This window comes from Ambystoma mexicanum, chromosome 1p, assembly GCF_040938575.1.
Source record: "Ambystoma mexicanum isolate Mex_15411 chromosome 1p, UKY_AmexF1_1, whole genome shotgun sequence".
Classification (NCBI taxonomy): domain Eukaryota; kingdom Metazoa; phylum Chordata; class Amphibia; order Caudata; family Ambystomatidae; genus Ambystoma; species Ambystoma mexicanum.
This window is the reverse complement of record NC_090921.1, coordinates 1,319,731,475-1,319,752,244: the sequence shown is the minus strand read 5'-3', so window position 1 is coordinate 1,319,752,244 and position 20,770 is coordinate 1,319,731,475. Positions and strand designations below refer to the sequence as shown.

At 43.0% G+C, this 20,770-nt stretch overlaps 1 protein-coding gene across 1 annotated transcript in view; it reads left to right on the top strand.

The window, feature by feature from the left end:
- Positions 1-2,237: 2,237 nt before the first annotated feature.
- The window catches only part of LOC138453563 (serine/threonine-protein kinase SBK1-like), a 106,091-nt gene continuing 87,558 nt past the window's right edge, over positions 2,238-20,770 (top strand). The window contains exon 1 of the mRNA XM_069606545.1: positions 2,238-2,676. The gene's annotated coding sequence lies outside the window, so the exon portion shown is untranslated. The remainder of the gene's footprint in view (positions 2,677-20,770) is intronic.

The window sequence follows — 20,770 nt, the reverse complement described above, 5'->3', positions numbered from 1 at the left end:
GGAAAAGGAAAGAAACTGTTGGGTATCGTCAGCGTAAAAATGGTGAGATAACCCAACAGAGGAAATAATAGAAGCAAGATAAGAGGTATAAAGAGAGAATAGAAAAGGGCCCAAAACTGACCTTTGGGGCACACCATGGGCAAGATGGAAAGATTTAGAAGACTTGTCAGCGCAAGAAACTGAGAATGTTCTATTGGATAGATAAGAGTGAAACCAAGACAGAACAGACCCCGAGAGACTGAAAGAAGAAAGTGAAGGCAAAAGTAAAGAATGATCAACAGTCTTAAAAGCATCTGATAGATCAAGTAGAATGAGAAAAGATGAGTATTTAGAATATTGTGCAGAAAGAAGAGAATTCAACACAGAAAGAAGAACAGTTTCTGTGGAGTGGAAAGGGCGAACACCAGACTTGAATTGAGGAAAAATAGAGGAATTAGAAACAAACGTGGAGATCTGAGAGTAGCCAAGCTGTTCTAGTAGTTTAGAAAGATAAGGTAATCAAGAAATAGGATGGAAATTAAAAACAGTCAGAGGATCAGAAGTGGCTTTCCATAAGATTGCAATGATGGAAGCATGCTTAAAAGATGTAGAAGTAGAGGTAGAGAGACAGACGTTGAAAAAGGAAACAAGATAAGGTACAAGACAAGGATAGGCCTTGGGAATATGTGCACAAGGAATAGGATCAATTGGGGGGTGCAGTAGGGTGAGCTTTAGTTAATAGAAGATAAACTACACTTCAGAATTAGAAATCGAAGCAAAGTGAGCAATGGAAGTGTGAGGAGGAGGATTAACAACCTATGGTGAATTAGAAGTTTCAATGTCATTACGAAGAGAAAGGACTTTAGAGGAAAAGAATTGAACAAAGTCAGTAGCGGATAAGATAGAGTTAGCAGAATGATCCAGGGTGGGAGGAGAGAGAAAGCGAGCAAGGGTTTGAAACAGACACCTAGGATGAGTAGACTGGGTATGTAAAAGATCAGAGAAATTAAGACGCTTAGTAGAAAGTAAACAGTCATCATAAAGAGCATGATAAGAAAAGGAAGATGAATGATCCGACGTAGATTTGGCCTTCAGCCAGAGTCTTTCAAAACGACGAAGAAGACGGTGCATAGAGCATAGAAGAGGGCAACCATCATCCTATCCGAACAGGAGGATGAAATGAATGGTATACTGCTGCCGTGTTTGGTGGGTGAGGAGCCGAGGGGCATTGGACTTGATTGAGTGATGAATTATAGTACCCACTTGCTGTTGCCACCTCCCAGACACCAGGTCTTTGGGACTGCTGTTGTGGAGGTGCCATCTGCAGCCATGTTCGTGCCAGAGACAAGAGGGTCCCACTAGTCCTGGGTTTGAAGGTGTGGAGTGCTTGCGTAAGGAGACAGGGCCTGTGGCATGGGATTGAGCAGTCCAAGCGTTGAGGGCACATTTCTGTTTATTGACCTGGGCACCATATTGCCTAGAAACTGTCTGGCATTCACTGGTGTAGCGCTTTTGCGCTTCTCATAAACCGAATGGATGCCATTTACACTCTACCACACACCAATGTGATGCTTAGGTCAATCACAATACCTTAATAGGTTCTGCTACCGCGTGGGCATGCTAGAGTGCCCTTAAGCACACTGCAATGTCTGTGACCTAGAATGGGCGCCACTTTGTGCATTTATGCTAATTCTGTAACATATCTGGAAATGTTGGCGCTCTTTTAAAAATTCTAACGTGCAGAAATGAGCGTGAAAAAAATAAACAATGGTTCTTGGACCTTCTGTGAAAATGCTAGCACTGCGCAAAGGCGTTGGGCAATTTTCTGCGAATTGCTCCTCTGATGATGGAACGCCGAATTGCTCGTTGTGTGAAGTCACGCTCCGCGCATATCGTTCCATCACTTGTTCACCGGCTGCAGGGACAGCAGCACGCCGACTGCACCGGGGCTATGTTTGGAAAGCTGCTGGAATTGTCTTTGTGAATGACACATGTTCCCGGGGCAGGGAGGGGGGAACACGGAAGCGAACGAGAGGACGAGACTGTGGCACAGGAAGGGGTACCGCGGGGAAGAGGGAAAGGAGAGAAGGGGTTCGATTTAGCAGTACCAGAGGAGAGGCGCGAGGCAGAGCCAAGCTAGGAGGTGGTCTGGCGTGGTGTGGGGGGGAGGGGTGAAGAAGGCGGGAGATTAGCAATACACTGGAAGAGAAACGAGACTAAAGGGAGGGACGGGTGGGTCCTCATGGGAGAGCCGGCAACATTCTAGAAAGAGGAAACAGAGAGTGCGGGGGAGAGAGAGAAAGGAGGAGGAACCTGAGGGAATGGGGACAGATAAATAGAGAGGGAGAATGACCTCCGCACATGGGGGAGGCAGTTGAAGGCGTGAGAACACAGGCGCGTCATAGGAGTAGCAGCGAGATACGCGTTGAACGTTCGGACACTTCTGGGCTGAGCGATACTGCCGCTGCGGAGAGCGGTTTTCTTCCCTTGCAAATGCGCACTCAGCAGCACCCGTGAAAAGGTCCCGCCTCAGCAAGACTCGCAGGGCTCGCCCTCGCGCGCCCCGCACATCCTCAGCACGCCCTCTGACTCCCGCGCACGTGCACTGGGCGATCCACCAGAAATGCCCGCGCTTCAGGGCTGACAGCTCAGGAAGAAGGCGGCGCGCTTTAAACCGGCAGCTTCTCCCCGAGCGAGGTACGTCCTCTTTAAATATCCCTTCCGCAGAACAAATGCTTACCGTTGCTTAGCAGAGTTTAATGCAGGTGCGCGGGCTGTTTCTAAGCGCTTGGTGTGCGATAGCACACCTGGGAACAGTTGAAATGGGTTTCCCAAGTTCGCTCAAATTTGGGGGTGAGGTGGGGTGGTGGGTTACAATATTTTATTTATGCAATTCTTGGTCCTACATTGTTTTGGTTTCCTAAATATCAGTTCCTATCAGTTCAACACAACCAATGCTATCTATCTATTTTTAATCAAAGGCTGGACCATTGTTTGAAGCCTGTTGCCGAGATCATTTTGTTTGCTGAAATGTTTAAATATAGCTCCACGAACTCTACTCTTTTGGGACTCCGGCACTGGTTAAACAAAACTATTATAGCCGAATGAGACATGCAAGTTGCGAACGGACCTCGGCCGCTGGGGCACAGACCCACTGAGCTACTATTATGGTGAAATGCATTTACATTAAACAGCCGTCCGTCCAAGACCGGAAGAAGACTGCTGCTCTAGTAAGGGGTGCCGAGCTCGCCTCTAGCGCTGCATGCAGTGGGGGGAACCCAAAACGTGCATTCAGAAACGATCTCGGAATCAGACCGTGAGACAGTTGGAAAACGTTTAGCGGTCTTAAAAATGAGCGCGAGTTTTTTTAAAAAGATACGAGGGGAGAGTGTGAGATTTTCTCAACAGTCGGTGCACTTTGATCGTTTCACAGGTGTTTGTGTGTTCTCAGTGAGCACTGCTACCCAGTACGCCACATAACAATGCATAGGTGCAAGCATACGCACAATATTAAAGTGGTTACATAATGAACTTGCTGAATGCGTTATATCAGAGCCGCATTGCTCGAGTGAAGGGTGTGAGCAGGGAGCGCCCTTATGGTAACTCCCGGGAAAGGCAGACTCTCCACGCGCATGGAAGGTGGCACCAGGTGCCGGCAGAGGAATCGCCCAAAAGCCAGGGCATGCGCGACCACAGAAGACATACGAATTGTTATCCATAACTGACTTAATCCCTCCCTGAAGTTCCCCTATCCCTTTGCAAGTCAGTGAAGAAAGCCACGTTCGTGATGAGAACGCCCGTGGGCGGTTTTCACTGATGGTAAACTGCCTATAGCGCTAAGACACCTCTCAGAAGGGGAAACTTGGCTCTACCAGTAGACATCGCAAGTTATGCATGCACGAGTCTCAACTGGCCACACATGGTCCCAAGAGCTCGGATCTTCCCGTCCCGAGATGTGTGGACAAAAGGGACGCCCAGATTCTCCCACGTTTTGAAAAAAAAAAAAAAGAGGGTGCTACGTTTTTCGTTTCGATGACTTGGTGAATTTGGACACTACAGGCCTGATTTACAAACACATTTTACACGGGCGCAATCCCCTTGAAATACGCGTTGTAAATCAGGCCGTATGTGTTTGTACATGTATACCCAATCTATGTTGATTTCCAATATAAATTCATAAAATATGTGTACACATCACAATATGTACGGAATACGAGGATCGTTATGCAACATATATACCTAGGTATAGTATAGCTTAGTCATTTGATAACATATGATGATATAATAGCATGAGCGTAATTTTAGGAGGGGACAGGAGTATTTGCTCCCCCCCCCCCCAACTTTCATGGCACACCATTGTGTCCCCATTCATTTGGCTGGGGCACCTTTTCTTCAGATGTCATGTCCCCCCAACATTTTGAGAAAAGTTAAGCCACTGTATAATAATGACCATTATACTCAGTTTTGTATTAATTTTACTCTGTATTGAGTATTGACAGCATTTTCTATTATTGGAACACGCTGTGTCTTTTACAATCTTTATTCATAATATGTTATCGACAAGGTACACTAAAGGATATAATTCTGTGCATTGACATTTCCATTGAACGTTCCCCTTTTTGGCTGCTTCCTGTGTTAATGTCCTTTCCAAAAGTGCGCAAGGTATTGTTTTTACTTTGGGTTTTGCGCCATCTGTAAGAGGTCCGTTAGATTCTGCAAGAGGAGACGTGGTGTGTTCTTTGTTCATTTTGGAACCTTGAAACCCACCTAGGTTTAAATCCCGCCGGCTACATTTAACCAAAGCGACATCGTGTGATTCTCGGTAAACAACTTCATCTCCTTGTGCAATCCCTGCGCCTATGCAAGAAGTTGCCCCAGTACAAATGCGCATTGTTTCAATGCTGTTTTGGAGTGGGCGCAATTCTGCACAGCCGCGAAGGCAGCCCTTAAGCGCTTCGACGGACCCCACCAATCATGGCGTTCTTCCGTTACATGTACTTCGGTATGCGCCTTATGGCGCCTTTGAGTTTCGACCCCCACAAATTAAATGTGCAGAGGGCAACACATTTTAATGAAGCAATGCCCGCATTTGCCATGCTATCTCATTGGCTCCCCTGTGCTAAGAGGTGTGCAGAGAATTCTTCACATGTTGTTCGGATATCAAGAGCTCCCTGGCAAGGGCTGCAGTTGAAGTCTCACCATTTAATCAGTATCACAGACAGGTATTTATTATTTATTTATAGTTTGCTTGTTAGGCGCTTATAGGCAAGTAACACAGCACGATGGTGCACTGCGCTCCTCGAACCTGGCTCGGCCAATGCACCTGATTGACACCATTCTGCGGCATCATGGCAGAAAATATGGCCACTTGTTTAGTTTTGCTCAATATTAGCACTCATGGAAATGTGTACGCTTTCAATGTATATTTGCACCGGGGCACTGTATGTTCAAGTGCATGCCCCGTTAGTTTTAGAGCAAACCTTTTCCTGCAGCAAATATGCATCAAAAGAACAAGAAACCAAAAAAAAGAAGCGAGTGCTTTGCAACCCTCTTCCTTTGGTCCCTGCTAGGCGCAGATATGAAACTCCATGTGACAGAGAAAAGAAAGTCTCACCGGGTCGGTGCGGGTCCACAAAAAGAGGCGTTCCATTCCATAAACAAGGAAGGATCACAAGATTAAAAGAACACAGCAGTATTGCAGAAACCCAGTGCAAGTGAAATTAGCGCCAGGGCAAACATTGGCCTACTGCAAAAAATCCCCGCAGCACCCGGGCAAGAGACTGGCACTAAGGCGAGCATTAACCCGGTTAAAGGGGGCTCGAAAGAACATGCTTCTTGCAGTAGGGACTTTTTTGCCACAGTGATAATGGCACTTGCACAGGTGCAAAATCTCTCTAATACCGCCTAATGCTTTTTGCACTGGGGTCATTTGTGTCCCACCGCTAAAAGCGGACCAAACTGCATTTGCGATGGTGCAACGTGTCAGTAATGAGGCCGCCGCAGGACGTGTTAGCAAACATTGTCAGCAGCCACCCTTTAAGGCCTGTCCATTGCAGCGACACTTGGAGGCAGTGGACTGATTGCATGTCGTGATATCAACTTATCAGGGTTGTGTACTTTGGCAGCTGCCGTTTGCAGTCATACATGGAGGGTTCCGATGGGAGAGCTTGAACATGAAGCCCTCATCTTCAGGGGGTATTTCTGCATTATGCTTTATTGAAGGCCTCGGAGATATTTCACTGTAGTATGTAACTAAGTTCCTCAATTGCACCTGTGGACAGTCATAACTGGAAAAAGTAAGGCAAAATTTGGTTCTGGACCATACCAATACAAACTGACCCGGGGCCAGATTACAGACACTTTGCACTGGTGCATATGCGCAGTTGCACGGTATCAGCACTAGTGCAAAAAACATTTGGGGCATATTAAAAAAACATTTGCACCACGACAAGTGCACTTTTGCATGCTCTTATAGGGTTTGAAATTAAGATTCATTCATTCATTTTGTCATTTGTGTAGAGCCTTTCATCATAATGAAGGTCCCAATGCGGTATTGGTTCTACACCCTCGGTGGGACCCGGATCCAGTTTTGGGAGAAGTTTGAAGCTGCTATTTTGCGTGTGTGCATTTCAGCCATTAAAGTTATGTGAGGGTGGCTAAGATCCTGCTAGTCAGGCATGTCTGAATGGCACGTGGATGGGCGCAGCAGAGGTAAACTATGAACTAGCAGGGTTGGGTTGTGTTTAAGCTATAGAGAACACTGTGAGAAGCTACCTTTCGAATTTGTGTAGTAAAAAGTAGATTCATTCTAATGGCAGAGGTGTTGTGCAGTAACGTGTGTGTTATATGTGAGTGCAGGGTGTGTGGAATGAGGCTGCACCTTCCTCTAAGTTACAAAGGTGCTGTGTGCGAGGGGATAAAATGGGTTAGCTGTGCTCTACCGATCACAATTAGGCTAAATGCAAAATATGTCTACCTTACAGCATTAGGCTAACTACAATATATGGCTAACACAGTTGGGTAAAAGCAAGGTAGACTTCTATACACAGTTAGGCTAAATGCAAAATATGTCTACCTTACAACATTAGGCTAACTACAATATATGGCTAACACAGTTGGGTAAAAGCAAGGTAAGACTTCTATACACAGTTAGGCTAAATGCAAAATATGTCTACCTTACAACATTAGGCTAACTACAATATATGGCTAACACAGTTGGGTAAAAGCAAGGTAGACTTCTATACACAGTTAGGCTAAATGCAAAATATGTCTACCTTACAACATTAGGCTAACTACAATATATGGCTAACACAGTTGGGTAAAAGCAAGGTAGACTTCTATACACAGTTAGGCTAAATGCAAAATATGTCTACCTTACAACATTAGGCTAACTACAATATATGGCTAACACAGTTGGGTAAAAGCAAGGTAGACTTCTATACACAGTTAGGCTAAATGCAAAATATGTCTACCTTACAACATTAGGCTAACTACAATATATGGCTAACACAGTTGGGTAAAAGCAAGGTAGACTTCTATACACAGTTAGGCTAAATGCAAAATATGTCTACCATACAGCATTAGGCTAACTACAATATATGGCTAACACAGTTGGGTAAAAGCAAGGTAAGACTTCTATACACAGTTAGGCTAAATGCAAAATATGTCTACCTTACAACATTAGGCTAACTACAATATATGGCTAACACAGTTGGGTAAAAGCAAGGTAGACTTCTATACACAGTTAGGCTAAATGCAAAATATGTCTACCTTACAACATTAGGCTAACTACAATATATGGCTAACACAGTTGGGTAAAAGCAAGGTAGACTTCTATACACAGTTAGGCTAAATGCAAAATATGTCTACCTTACAACATTAGGCTAACTACAATATATGGCTAACACAGTTGGGTAAAAGCAAGGTAGACTTCTATACACAGTTAGGCTAAATGCAAAATATGTCTACCTTACAACATTAGGCTAACTACAATATATGGCTAACACAGTTGGGTAAAAGCAAGGTAGACTTCTATACACAGTTAGGCTAAATGCAAAATATGTCTACCTTACAACATTAGGCTAACTACAATATATGGCTAACACAGTTGGGTAAAAGCAAGGTAGACTTCTATACGCAGTTAGGCTAAATGCAAAATATGTCCACCTTACAACATTAGGCTAACTACAATATATGGCTAACACAGTTGGGTAAAAGCAAGGTAGACTTCTATACGCAGTTAGGCTAAATGCAAAATATGTCTACCTTACAACATTAGGCTAACTACAATATATGGCTAACACAGTTGGGTAAAAGCAAGGTAAGACTTCTATACACAGGCTAAATGCAAAATATGTCTACCTTACAACATTAGGCTAACCACAATATATGGCTAACACAGTTGGGTAAAAGCAAGGTAAGACTTCTATACACAGGCTAAATGCAAAATATGTCTACCTTACAACATTAGGCTAACTACAATATATGGCTAACACAGTTGGGTAAAAGCAAGGTAGACTTCTATACACAGTTAGGCTAAATGCAAAATATGTCTGACTAACACACTAAAACCAAGGTACCTTGCACAATTAGGCTAAATGCAAAATATGGCTGACTTACACAGTTGGACTAAAAGCAAGGTAAGGCTAACTTGCACAAATAGGCTAAATGCAAAATATGGCTGACTAACACAGTTGGACTAAAAGCAAGGTATAGAACCACGCACAATTAGGCTAAATGTAAAATATGGCTGAATAGCACATTTGGACTAAAAGCAAGGTAAGGCTAAATGCAAAATATACACAATAAGGCTAAATTCAAAATATAGCTGACTAACACGGTTGGACTAAAAGCAAGGTATGGCTACCATACACAATTAGGCTAAATGCAAAATATGGATGAATAGCACATTTGGACTAAAAGCAAGGTAAGGCTACCTTACACAGTTAGGCTAAATGCAAAATATGGCTGACTAACACAGTTGGACTAAAAGCAAGGTATGGCTACCACACACAATTAGGCTAAATGCAAAATATGGATGAATAGCACATTTGGACTAAAAGCAAGGTAAGGCTACCTTACACAGTTAGGCTAAATGCAAAATATGGCTGACTAACACAGTTGGACTAAAAGCAAGGTATGGCTACCACACACAATTAGGCTAAATGCAAAATATGGCTGACTAACACAGTGGGAGCTAAACCCAGAAGGAGCTAAAACCAGCTTCTGGGTATCAGGCATCACTCAGAAGGCCGGAGCTATTGCTGGGAAACCAGGAGCAAGTCCCAGTGCACCAGCAATCTAACTTCCACATGATATGCACATGTTGACGTGTTGCCAATGATGCTCTATCACATTTAAATGTGTCCTAATTATTCTTTATTTACATCATTCTCACACATTCCAAGTTAATGTCACATAGGCACATTTGTAATGCACCAGGGTCCCGGGAGCCAAACGAAGCCCTAGTAACAGTTGGTTTTAAGAAAACCAGACTCTGCTAGGGTAGAAGCAGGAGCATAATATCTCCCAGCAATTTCATATCCTGTAAAATGAGCACTGGGCAACTATTCCTACCATGCATTTGTGCGCCAGGGCAGCGTTTGCCCTCCTGCTAATACAGAATCGCATTGGCACTAGGGCTACATTTGTCATTGTACAAAAATGCATTGAAAGTATATATTTGTGGGTATACAGTGATGTAACTGAAAATAAATATTGAATGAACTTTTACCAAAAAAATACGAAACATAAATATATATGGGGTGGGGGTAAGGGGTTAAAAGGAGTGGAGGGGCGGATGGGGTTACAAATGTAGGAAAACGAGAGGTCAGGGGAACCCCCCAATAAAAAATATCAATATTACTTTTTTTTTCGGTAAAAGTTCATTTGGTAAAAATAACTTTGGTAACATCACATAGAACCATATTTTTGCACAAGGTAGTGGTAATACCATTTGCACTTGTCATGGTGCAAAGGATTTCTAACATGTCGCAATGATTTTTGCACTAGGGCTAATGCTAATAGCATGCAGTTTTGCACTTGCACCGGTTCAAAGTTTCTGTAATCTGACTCCTGGTTGCTGTGAAAACGGTCAAGGTGTGGTATATAGGGAAAACACTCGGACTGGCTCTGTGAACAAGGTAGGTTCAGCATCCTTTGTGGGCCAGTGGATTTTCAGTATTAGTTTGCGGTTGACCATGTTACTTGCCATTTTGAAACAGCAATCTGTGCTTACCTTACTGGGTCGGGCTTTCGCAATGATTTTGCATGGCCAGTCAATGCTCCCGAGTCCTGCGAGTAACAGGTTTGGGTTGAGTGCGTGGTCAGTGGGATAAGAGCAGTTAGATCCGCTGTGTGAGGCAAGCTTTGAGTTACCGTTTCCTATTTGCAGGCATGACTGTGCTTTGTATGCAGAGCAAGTTTAAGTTTTTGCTTGGTGGTGGTTATATCTACAGTATAGGTTTTGTACATTTTATACTCACTGATTCAGTGTCCTAGTGGTCACACTTTTAGCGGTAAAAGTCCCGGCCCCCCCCAGCTTGAATGAACATTAGCAACATAGGTCACGTGAGTACGTGGGGGCCCTCAAAGGGAGAGTCAACACGGGAAAGAGTTAGGAGAAACCCTAATGTTCAGAGTGCATACAAAGGAGACAGAAGGATAGGTGTGAGTTCTCTCTACCACTGCCTATATGCCCTCTAACGTTAGAAAGCGCTGGTGTGCCGCCGATCAAAAAGTTTCTAGTATGCACCTGACAGTAAATGTTTTTAGGGAATTAGAATGATCTCCTGTAAGCCAACTAGAGTCAGACACACTGCCTGGAACACGCAATGTGTAGGGTGACTTAGCAGTAAAACAAAAAAAGGTAGTTCAAACACATGCCAAATCAGTCTTACTATTGGTTAAATTAAAAGTTTAATGACTTTCAGAACTGCCTTGAGGTATGTAGATGTTAATAATAGATAATCAAAATGATCCGTTTAGTAAAACTGTGTTATCTGATAACCCAACCTGTGCACGTGAACTTGCAAATTGATCAAATGTAGTAAAACTGTGTTATCTGATAACCCAACCTGTGCACGTGAACTTGCAAATTGATCAAATGTAATATTTCAATATTGAAGCAGTGGAAGACAAAAAGAACTTGCACACTGAGTAGGGGATGCCTTGGAAAGTTACCCACTGAGTGTGGAAGCGAGAACAGGTAATTCCTTAAAGTTCTGTGTCTACCGGTTTCAGTGGTGTTTAAATGGATTTACCCACTTTCTTCAGGACAGTCTTCACATCATTCCGGATGTGTCTGGAATCTAGCAGGGGGCGTGCTGGTTGCTTGAACCCTCCTTATGAGTACTGCTATGCAGCCCATGAATAGATCAGCGGCTCTGAATTGAATGAAACAATACCAGGGTCACTTAAGTTGTTGCTAAAACTAACTGAATTAGAACAAACAATGCTGGATATAGCATGCTTTTAAGAAACACACCTAAAATGAACAATTAATCATGTGCTCATTCTCGTAAACCGTACTGTTTAAAGTCTGTTTGTCCTGTGCGGACTGGGGTCTGATAATAAGGTCACCTCAGCCTTTCATGAAGTAAATGTCGGGTCAGTGAAATCATACCATCATTACACCTCGTGCATATCTACTTTACAAACCAGTGCCCCTCTGTAGGCGCTGTTGCCTACATGCAGTATGGAAATGCGTGAATTTGATCAAAGCACTCATGCGCGTTGCATGTCAGTCGGCTGGGTGCTGCTGGTACTAGCCATACAGGTGTTGGAGGCTAGGGAACGGGTGCTTGAAGTTAAGCACGGCATGCACCTGCAAGAGGAGAGGCGATGTTCGTAAGTATGGAAGGCAGGGCAGGAATGTCTGCCTAATCCATAAAATGAGCAGCTGAGATGACATGAATGGTACCCGAATTGGATACGCCATTCAGTTCTGAGCGTGTTGGTGGAGCCCAACTCGGGTCAGAAGTTAGTAATAGCCGTGACCTGTTGTGAACGCAACCCAATAAGCAGATTGCGTATTGGGCGGACGTGTGAGTAGGCATGCATTGTGACGCACGGTCTGTTTACTGCGAGTCAGGTGGTCAGGCAGCGCACATCGTCAGCGTGCAAGCATGCCACCCTGTGGGCTTAGTTGGTACCGCATCCGTGCACATTTGAATGTTATTTCAGTATCTGAGATTACTTCAATGATAATTAAAGTGCAGTGTATGTGTCATCTGTATCCTGGTTAGTGTTGGATAGTGCAGTCATGGACCATGAGTAGAGTCGGACATGGTAGCCTGAGCATGTTATTTGTGAGAACAGCGATGAATAGCATGTTGTGCAAGTTTTAGTTGGAATGGATCTTGTGATGGAACTAATGATCAGACTCACAATAGGTTTTACTCTCATAAAACAGTCCGTATATGAAATTATGTGGGCTCATGCCTGTGGAATGACCCCATTAAAGTCTGCAAGATGAAGAGACTCATCTTGTGGCCCGAATGTGGCAGTTGCTGGGTGTTTCAGGTTCAGTCAATAATGCCCATGTGTAAATGGTCGTGGTTAAGTGAGCATGGCCAAAGTGTGCCAAACTATTGACACATTTTATACCTTGTTTGTTTTGAGGCAAAAGATCCAATTCTGTTCACGTCTCTGTAGGAGAGCTTGCATGCCCTCCCTCTCCAAGGGCACGTGACCGTCTCAATAATTGATCATTTAAGGTATTGGTTCTATTCTATTCTAGAACCACTGTCACAATTTGTTGACTACTTTCTAAATGATACCCAAGGTACAGTCCTATCTGAAAGTACAACAGCTATATTGAATCTGCTCAATAGCATACAATTCGACCCTGCCACTCAATACTTGGCCACCCTAGACATTGAAGCTTTATATACAAACATTCCATAAATGGAAACTTTACTTGTTGTGGACCAAGTCTTACAAGATCTGAACCCACCTTCATCTATCCCAATATTTGTCATACTACAATTGGTGGAAATAGCAATCACACAAAACTTCTTCAAGTACAAAGATTCTTTTTTTCAACAATGTTCAGGGATGGCCATGGGTGCCACCTTTGCACCTAACCTGGTAGACTTGTATGTGGCAAACTTTGAAGCCCAACACATATATAGTGATGACAACCCATATACCAACCAGTTGACTATTTATAAATGCTACATAGATGATTTTCTGGTGGTGTTCCAATTCATGGAGTGGCTCAACACGAGAAACCTATACCTCATATTCACATACTATTTGAACAAAGAGGTAATACACTTTCTGGATGTAGAAATCCGGGTACAGGACAGTATACTGACCACCACCATCTTTAGGAAACCTACAGATCGTGATGCATTATTGGAATATTCCAGTTTCCATCCCAAATGACTATGATATAATTTACATTTTGGACAATTTTTGCATTGCAGGAGGAATTGCTCCACCTTGCAGGAGTATGATAAACAAGCAGACATCTTAAGTGACCGCTTACAAAAAAGAGGCTAACCTAAGAAGATCATTAAGGAAGCTAAGAAACAAGCTCATAATAACCCGCGTGAAGTCACACTGCAACAAACACAAAAACCAGCCCAAGAACAGACTATTACTGCACTTCTGAGCTACTCCAACAGCACCAATAGACTCAAAAAAGAGATTCTCAAGCTCTGGCCCATTCTGAACACCGGAGATATCATCCTACCTCCTCCACGCTATGCCACAAAGAAAAGGTAAAACTTGTGGGATATTCTGATACAGTCATATCAACCCCCCAATATCCCACAACAACATTATGGTTTCTCCTAACTCTTTCCGCTGTGACTTTCCCTTTGAGGGCCCCCATGGACTCACGTGACTTATGTTGTTAATGTTCTTTGAATCAGGGGTACTATTCCAACTTTTTGTGGTATAACTTTGTCGCATGGACAAACCCCTCCAAACTTTAGGCACTCTATTGTGTGTGTTTTGCCCCCAGCTTGAATACATTTAGTGATTGTGGCTGGGCAATCACCTTTTCTCTCATCGGCACATGGGATGATGGGTCCTGCAATCCAATCCGATTGCTAAGAATGCAGGTGATACCTACTGGTATAAGACTGCCCTTGGTGGATTCACCTTTATAAAAACTCAGATCATTAACATCCATGATAATAAGCAGAGAAAAATGAGTTTGAGGGGCAGGGTGACAGCACAGGCATAGTTGCGCTGCGTAATAACTCAAGTATTCATTTTATACCAAGGTTCTCGGTAGAGGTGCCCCCAGACCTTTTCGTGCCTTTTTAGGAATTTTGGGTTTCACCCTAAGTTACCCAGGATAATCCTGATGTGGACCCTTTGCTCACTGTGCGTAGAGAGGCACAGCTTCACATCTGAGTAGGCCGAAACATGTGTCTGGGATTGCTGATGGTTCTTTTGTTCAAAGAATTGCCTAGCATTTCAGTGCTGGCCTACCCATGTGGGAGGGACAAAGACCGATATGCAAATGGGTATATTCCCCTCTGTGAAAAGTACAGAGAGGTAAAACATGGTTGTAGACCCTCCCGAGTGGGCACCTTCCCAAAGAACAGGTTATTTGGCTGTGCTCATTCTCGGTAGAGGGTCTCCTAGACCTTTTTCTGTTTTTGTTCAGGAACTTTGGGTTCCCACCTAACTTACCCAGTGTAATCCAGACGTGGACCCCTTGCTCACTGTGCTTAGAGAGACACAGCTTCCCCTCACTGATGAGGCCTGACAAGGCCAAAACATGTGTCTGGGGTTGCTGTTGGTACTCTTGTCCATAGGAGAATTGCCTAGCATTTCGGTGCTGGACTGCCCTTGTGGGTGGGACAAAGACTGATATGCAAATGGATATTTCCTCTCTGTGAAAGGTACAGTGAGCTAAAACGTGGTGGAAGACCCTCCCGAGTGGGCACCTTCCCATAGAACAGGTTATTTGGGTGTGTTTGTTCTCGGTAGCCAGACCTTTTTGTGCATTTTTACGAACTTTAAATTTCACCCTAAGTTACCATGGCTAATCCAGACGTAGGCCCTTTGCTCACTGTGCTTATAGAGGCACAACTTCACCTCACTGATGAGGCCTGACAAGCCCGAAACATGTGACTGGGGTTGCTGTTGATACTCTTGTCGAGAGGAGAATTGCCTAGCATTTCTGTGCTGGACTGCCATAGTGGGTGGGACAAATACTGATATGCAAATGGAAATTTCTCCTCTATGAAAGATACATTGAGATAAAACGTGGTTGTAGAACGAGCACCTTCGCACAGAACAGGTTATTTGGCTGTGTCCGTTCTCGTCAGAGGGGCTTTTAGACCTTTTCGTGAGTTTTAATAATTTTTTACCATTTAATTAGTCCTTAACCTCCCTGTGCGGGGCGATAGGTCAGAAGAAGGCCAACAACTAGATGTATTGACTGGATGAGGTTGGCTCTTTCATGAGTAAACAGAAATCATGTACCTAAGTCCCCACTGCCACGCCATGTGATCTTGAGCATGACAATGTATGTCCAGGTGGAATTCAATCCACTCATTGATTTAAACTTGAACAAATTGATTAATTTCATTGGGACTTGCTGACTGCTTTTGTCTTTGTGGCAAAATGCTCCAAGTTTAATATTTAGCCTTTCCATTCTGTTACTGTCCCTCCTCACTGTGCAATGTGTTCTAAAAGTAGGAACAGAATACCTTGGTAAGGACCTTAACAATACCACTGGTAATTAACTTTCCTCATGAGTCCCCCTGACATCCCTGGGCTAAAATCACATATAGGATGGATTAAAAACATGCCACAATGACCGCACATTTCAGCAGCAATCAGAAAGAGATTATGCAGATGAGGGTCATAAGACTAGCGCTGAAGTAAGAAAGTGGAAAGGAGCACATTACATCAGACAGCAGTCGTGCGACATCCTAGCCTAATTGAGTTCCCATTTAGCACCTCATGCCGGATTCCGCCCATTTGTAAGTGTTGTAACAACAGCTGTTATTAATATCCAATTTAACAGTGCTCAGTTCATCGACCTCACAGGAACGAATTGCTGAGTTGGAACCATCACGGTACTCAGACCGATTACTGCTCACTGACTTGATATTCTGAGTTGAGTGCTTAACTCATGAGGGATCTCTTTGCCTACCCACTTAAAGCGACATTTTGTTTATTCCTCACTGAGAAAGGTATTGCTTTGCCCTCTGTTAGGAAATAGCATGAATGGGGAGAGCTTGGTTTGGGAAGAGAAAAGGTTTCACTGTGTGCAACGTGTTTGTAATGGAAACACGAATTCCCAGTTGATGATTGTGTCAATCTGTCAGAAACATGGTACTTCATTTTATTGGCGTCTACCCTTACAAAGGAAGGTCTCAACTACTTACTAGTAATCTCTATTATTCTGATTCTTCCTTCCGCACCCTATAGTTCTGACTTGTGCACTCGCCTCGAAATATGAGGCTTTCCGAATCAGTATATATGGTTCATGCTTACAAACACTTTAAAGTTAGGGCGAGTGTTGTGAAAAATTAAAAGAGCTCCAAGACCAGTGTGCATTATGTACTTAGTAATTCACACGAAGAGCCCTTTTATCACAGGCATAATGTCAAACATCAAGATCTGCTGCCCTTCTTCCATCCTCAAAATGGCGTTGGATTTGATGAAAAGCAGCCAGCCCGTTCATGGGTGCTTACTGTCATCATCCATGTGCAAATAGGGGTATGTTGCCAAAGAACACGATTAGTGTTCTAGAATGTCCATCTTGGAATGAAAACCTGTCAGAAAATAATGTAAATAGTTATTTTAGGTTTTGATAATGAGCTTTGCTCAGTAAGGCAAGTGTAACCTTCTTATTATGACTCCAATTTACACTGGAATTGATCATTAGAAATGAACATTGTCAATTTAAAAAAAAAAAGAGAATGTTTCCAATCTCAGTGCAAATGAATACTTGGAATGGCTTTGTGATTTGTCGGTCACCCATTTGGCAAGTTTCTACTTAGTTTGCTAAAGTTTTCAAAGAAGCAAGTCAATTCAGTGTCCTTTTTTGTATGACACCTTAAACCGGGGGTGCACAAACCGGTTCTCAAGCATGGTTATCAGGTTAGGTTATCAGAATATCCAACTTGAATATTCATGAGATAAATTTGCATCCATTGTGGATCCGAGCGGACAATCATTTGCATATTCAGTTTTTATCCTGAAAATCTGATGTGTTTGTAAACTCGAATGCCCGAGTAGTGCACTGCTCGCTTAAAGATAAGCAAACACATACTAGGCCATGGTAAAGTTTGGATATTTGTGTGTACAGGTGTTGGGATAAAGCACAGTACAAGCCCCACCCCCCACAGATCAAGCATTACTGGCATCCACTGCTGGCGGATCTTAATCTGCTTCGTCTACATACATCTTTGCAGTCCTATTTCCCTCACCACCGACAACTCACGCCCGGGATCTCACCCCTTTTTGTGTATTCCACCTTGAAACATGCTTCTTCTTTGACACTACCAGCCAGAATCGCAAAGATTTGCATTAGAGCACATCAAGACATGCTCAAAGCATCTCAGTTCTGCTCCTGATACCCTATACCTGGTTCACAACGCGTCAAACTGCAGCCAATTCGGATGTGCCTCGATGCAAATGTGACTCAAAAAGATTTGCTCAAGGGCAGCTCATAGATGCTGCAGGCAGCTCTGATTTGGCTCTAGTTTTAGGGGCTGTGATTCAGGTATGGGGTAGCCGGAGCACATCTGAGAGGCGCAATGCTTCTCCTGATTCACTCCAGTGCAAACCTTTATAGATCAGGTCCTCTGTGTCTCTGTGTCTCACTGCCCTAGCTGTTTCAATATGAAATGTCTACTAATCTCATTGGACAACTGCCCTTTGACCAAAACAGAGGAAACATCCAGCCAATCCACAAAGCTTGCATGCTGGAAATTCCCCCAGCTGCACGGTGTGTACTTTCATTCCCCTGTTCCCCCAGTTGGCAGGATTAGGAGGTGAACCATTGTCACAAATAAGGGTAGCTTTTAAGCAACTGCAAGTGATGGGCACCATCAATGTAAATAAACGTGGCCCAATTATCCAGAAGACAATCAATGGTCGTGCTACTAATTCCCCAAATGGAGAAGTCATTGGCAAAACATCAAAAACGGCTCCATTGTAACGACCTCATGAAGATGGATGCGCAGTCTAATTGTTCCCGAGTCCTGTAAGATATAAGAAGGCTCCCAGAATGTGTCCTGGCAAATGTTCCAGTCCCCAAATTGTGGATTTTCTTGGGTCCCAGTAATTCTAACCTCAGGAAGACAGTGTAACAAAATGTTGCAGCTATCTAGTTTTAATGAGAGGGTGACTCTGAGGCTAACTCATTTAAGAAGGTGTGCATTTGTTTTTTGATGGTATTTCTTAAAGTAGGTAGAATTGTTTTATTGGTCGAACGAAAATAAAAGGTACACATTTTGCGAAGATTGAAACAAATTATTGCAATTGATTTATTTGGCATCATGAAAGCTTTTGCCTACTTCCCTCGTGTGCGGGTGTTTACATATCCTTATGATATTCGAGCTTGGGGACAACCCCCCACAAATTCTGCCAGCTACAAAAAAGTGAAGCCTGTTGAATCGTGTCTTGTCTTTCAACTACAGTGACTATGTTAGCAAAAAGAAACCTGTTTCCATTCTGGAGGAATGGTACTAACATTGCTATACTGTGGTATTCTTCACTGAATTGCCTAAAGCATGTTACACATGTGTAATGAGGCTAATGTCCACACAGGGAGAAAGGTAACACTGCCATCAGATAATATACTTTGGAGAAAAATGACAGCATTTTGTCTAGTTGATGATATTTTATGACGATATTTAAAAAACATACTACTCAAACAGTTGTCCAAAGTTACTAGTGTGACAAATAACTAATATGATGAAAAAAGCAGTATTAAGAGGCCCTGAAAATGCTACTATAAGTCACACATACTGTCATGGGAAATTGTTCCCATGCTCTATTACTGTGCTTCTTAAATATTTTGCGCCAAAGCGGTTTAGAAAAGTAATGAATTGGTGCAACAGCAGAAATGATGGCAATGAAGAGAAATTGGGCCTCAGTACCAGATGGCAGGTCTCTAAATAAAGTCCTGCTAATAACGTATACTGGCACTTTTCCAGACTGGCCAACTACACGCTGCAAAAATTATTCTGGTATTACCGACCCGGTAACACCAATGCCGGTAATACCGGAGCATCCTCCCATAGAGCCCTATTGCACTCCATGGAATGGGGATTTACCAGTGTTTCCATCACTTTGAATCTGCCGGTAATTCCGGCAGACCAAGTGACGGAAACGGTATTGCAGTTTGCCAGTATCTCGCTGGTAATACCAGCAGGATGCAGGCAAACTTGTAATGAGCCTCATAGGACAGAAAAGTATAAGACAACAAGACAAAAGGATTCCATCATGATTGAATTAATGGGATTAGTCAAATAAAAACAGTCCACGACTAATGTCTGGCAAAATGTTAATGAAACATTTTACAAAACTATAGCAGGGCAAAACTGCCCCTCATCAAAAGTTCAAGAAAGTGAGGGCAAGGAGCCAATTCCGATAACTATAACTAAAATGTTAAAACATTAAAGGGCTAGGGGAGGACCTCAAGTTGCCATGGCAGAAGAAGAAGGAGATGACGACCAGAGGAGAATGTGACTCTGCTATTAAAGAAAACAAAGCCACTGATAAAATGGCTGTAACACTAGCAAAACAGAGCGGGGGAGGCACACGGTTGAATCCACAACCCATGTTGTAATTCCTCCAGGCTGGGACAAACACCAAGCCAGCACCAATTACAGTGTACCACCTTTGCCAGGGCCCACCAGCATGTGGCCAGTGAACCGCCCACCACATCCTCATGCCAGGGGCTGTTGCATGAACAAACCCAACCAAAATCCATGGATGCTTCGGGACTGTTACACAGCGCTGCACAGAGTAGGACAAGGCGGGACCATATACAAAACCAGGGAGCAGATCTCAATGGCCAGGCTCACATCCTCATTGCTGCTGAACAGAAGCTGGCATCCAAGAATCCAGACATCCCAGTCCCCTGGACACATTCGTACTGGTATTTAAAGACAGTCATTATTTGGTAAAATAATAACAATTCAAGTAATTTATTAAACGTTGAACTAACAATACAATAATGCCATGTAAAAGTCTGGAGACTCCAAAATCTTCTTTGAGGTTTTCTCATTTAATATTTCTGAAGTTTAACAAGGTAATCCCTTTATCAGGAACACAGATTACATCTGTCAGAATAATAATGTCGTATTATTATTTCATAAAGGAAAATACAGCGTAGTCACTATTAGGGGAGACCACAGTAAGAGTCTTGTCATCCATAAAAGTCCAAAATACTCATTTAATTATATAATTTACAGAGAACAACAAATATGAAATTCAGCAACAATTAAGATTCTACTATTAATATGAGGCGATAGTTATTGCAGCATAAGAAATGGCATAAACAAATGAAGTCCCAGAAATATATGAAATCACAATGTCAAAAGTTAAAGACACACGAAATTTTGGATATCATTTTAAAAAAGGGCAGTTGTTTAACACTCGTGGTGATCATAGAAGTTATTCCGAATTGTTTCAATCCAGGTAAGTGATACCTTGGCCTAAAGGAAAAGCCACTGCAAGCTAGATCTAGTAAAGAAGCAGAAACACTGTAAGGATCATATATCAGACAAAAGAACAACAAATAGTCAAGAGGTAAACCTGTAAAGAAGCAAATATTAAGAGAGAAGAGACAACCGGGATT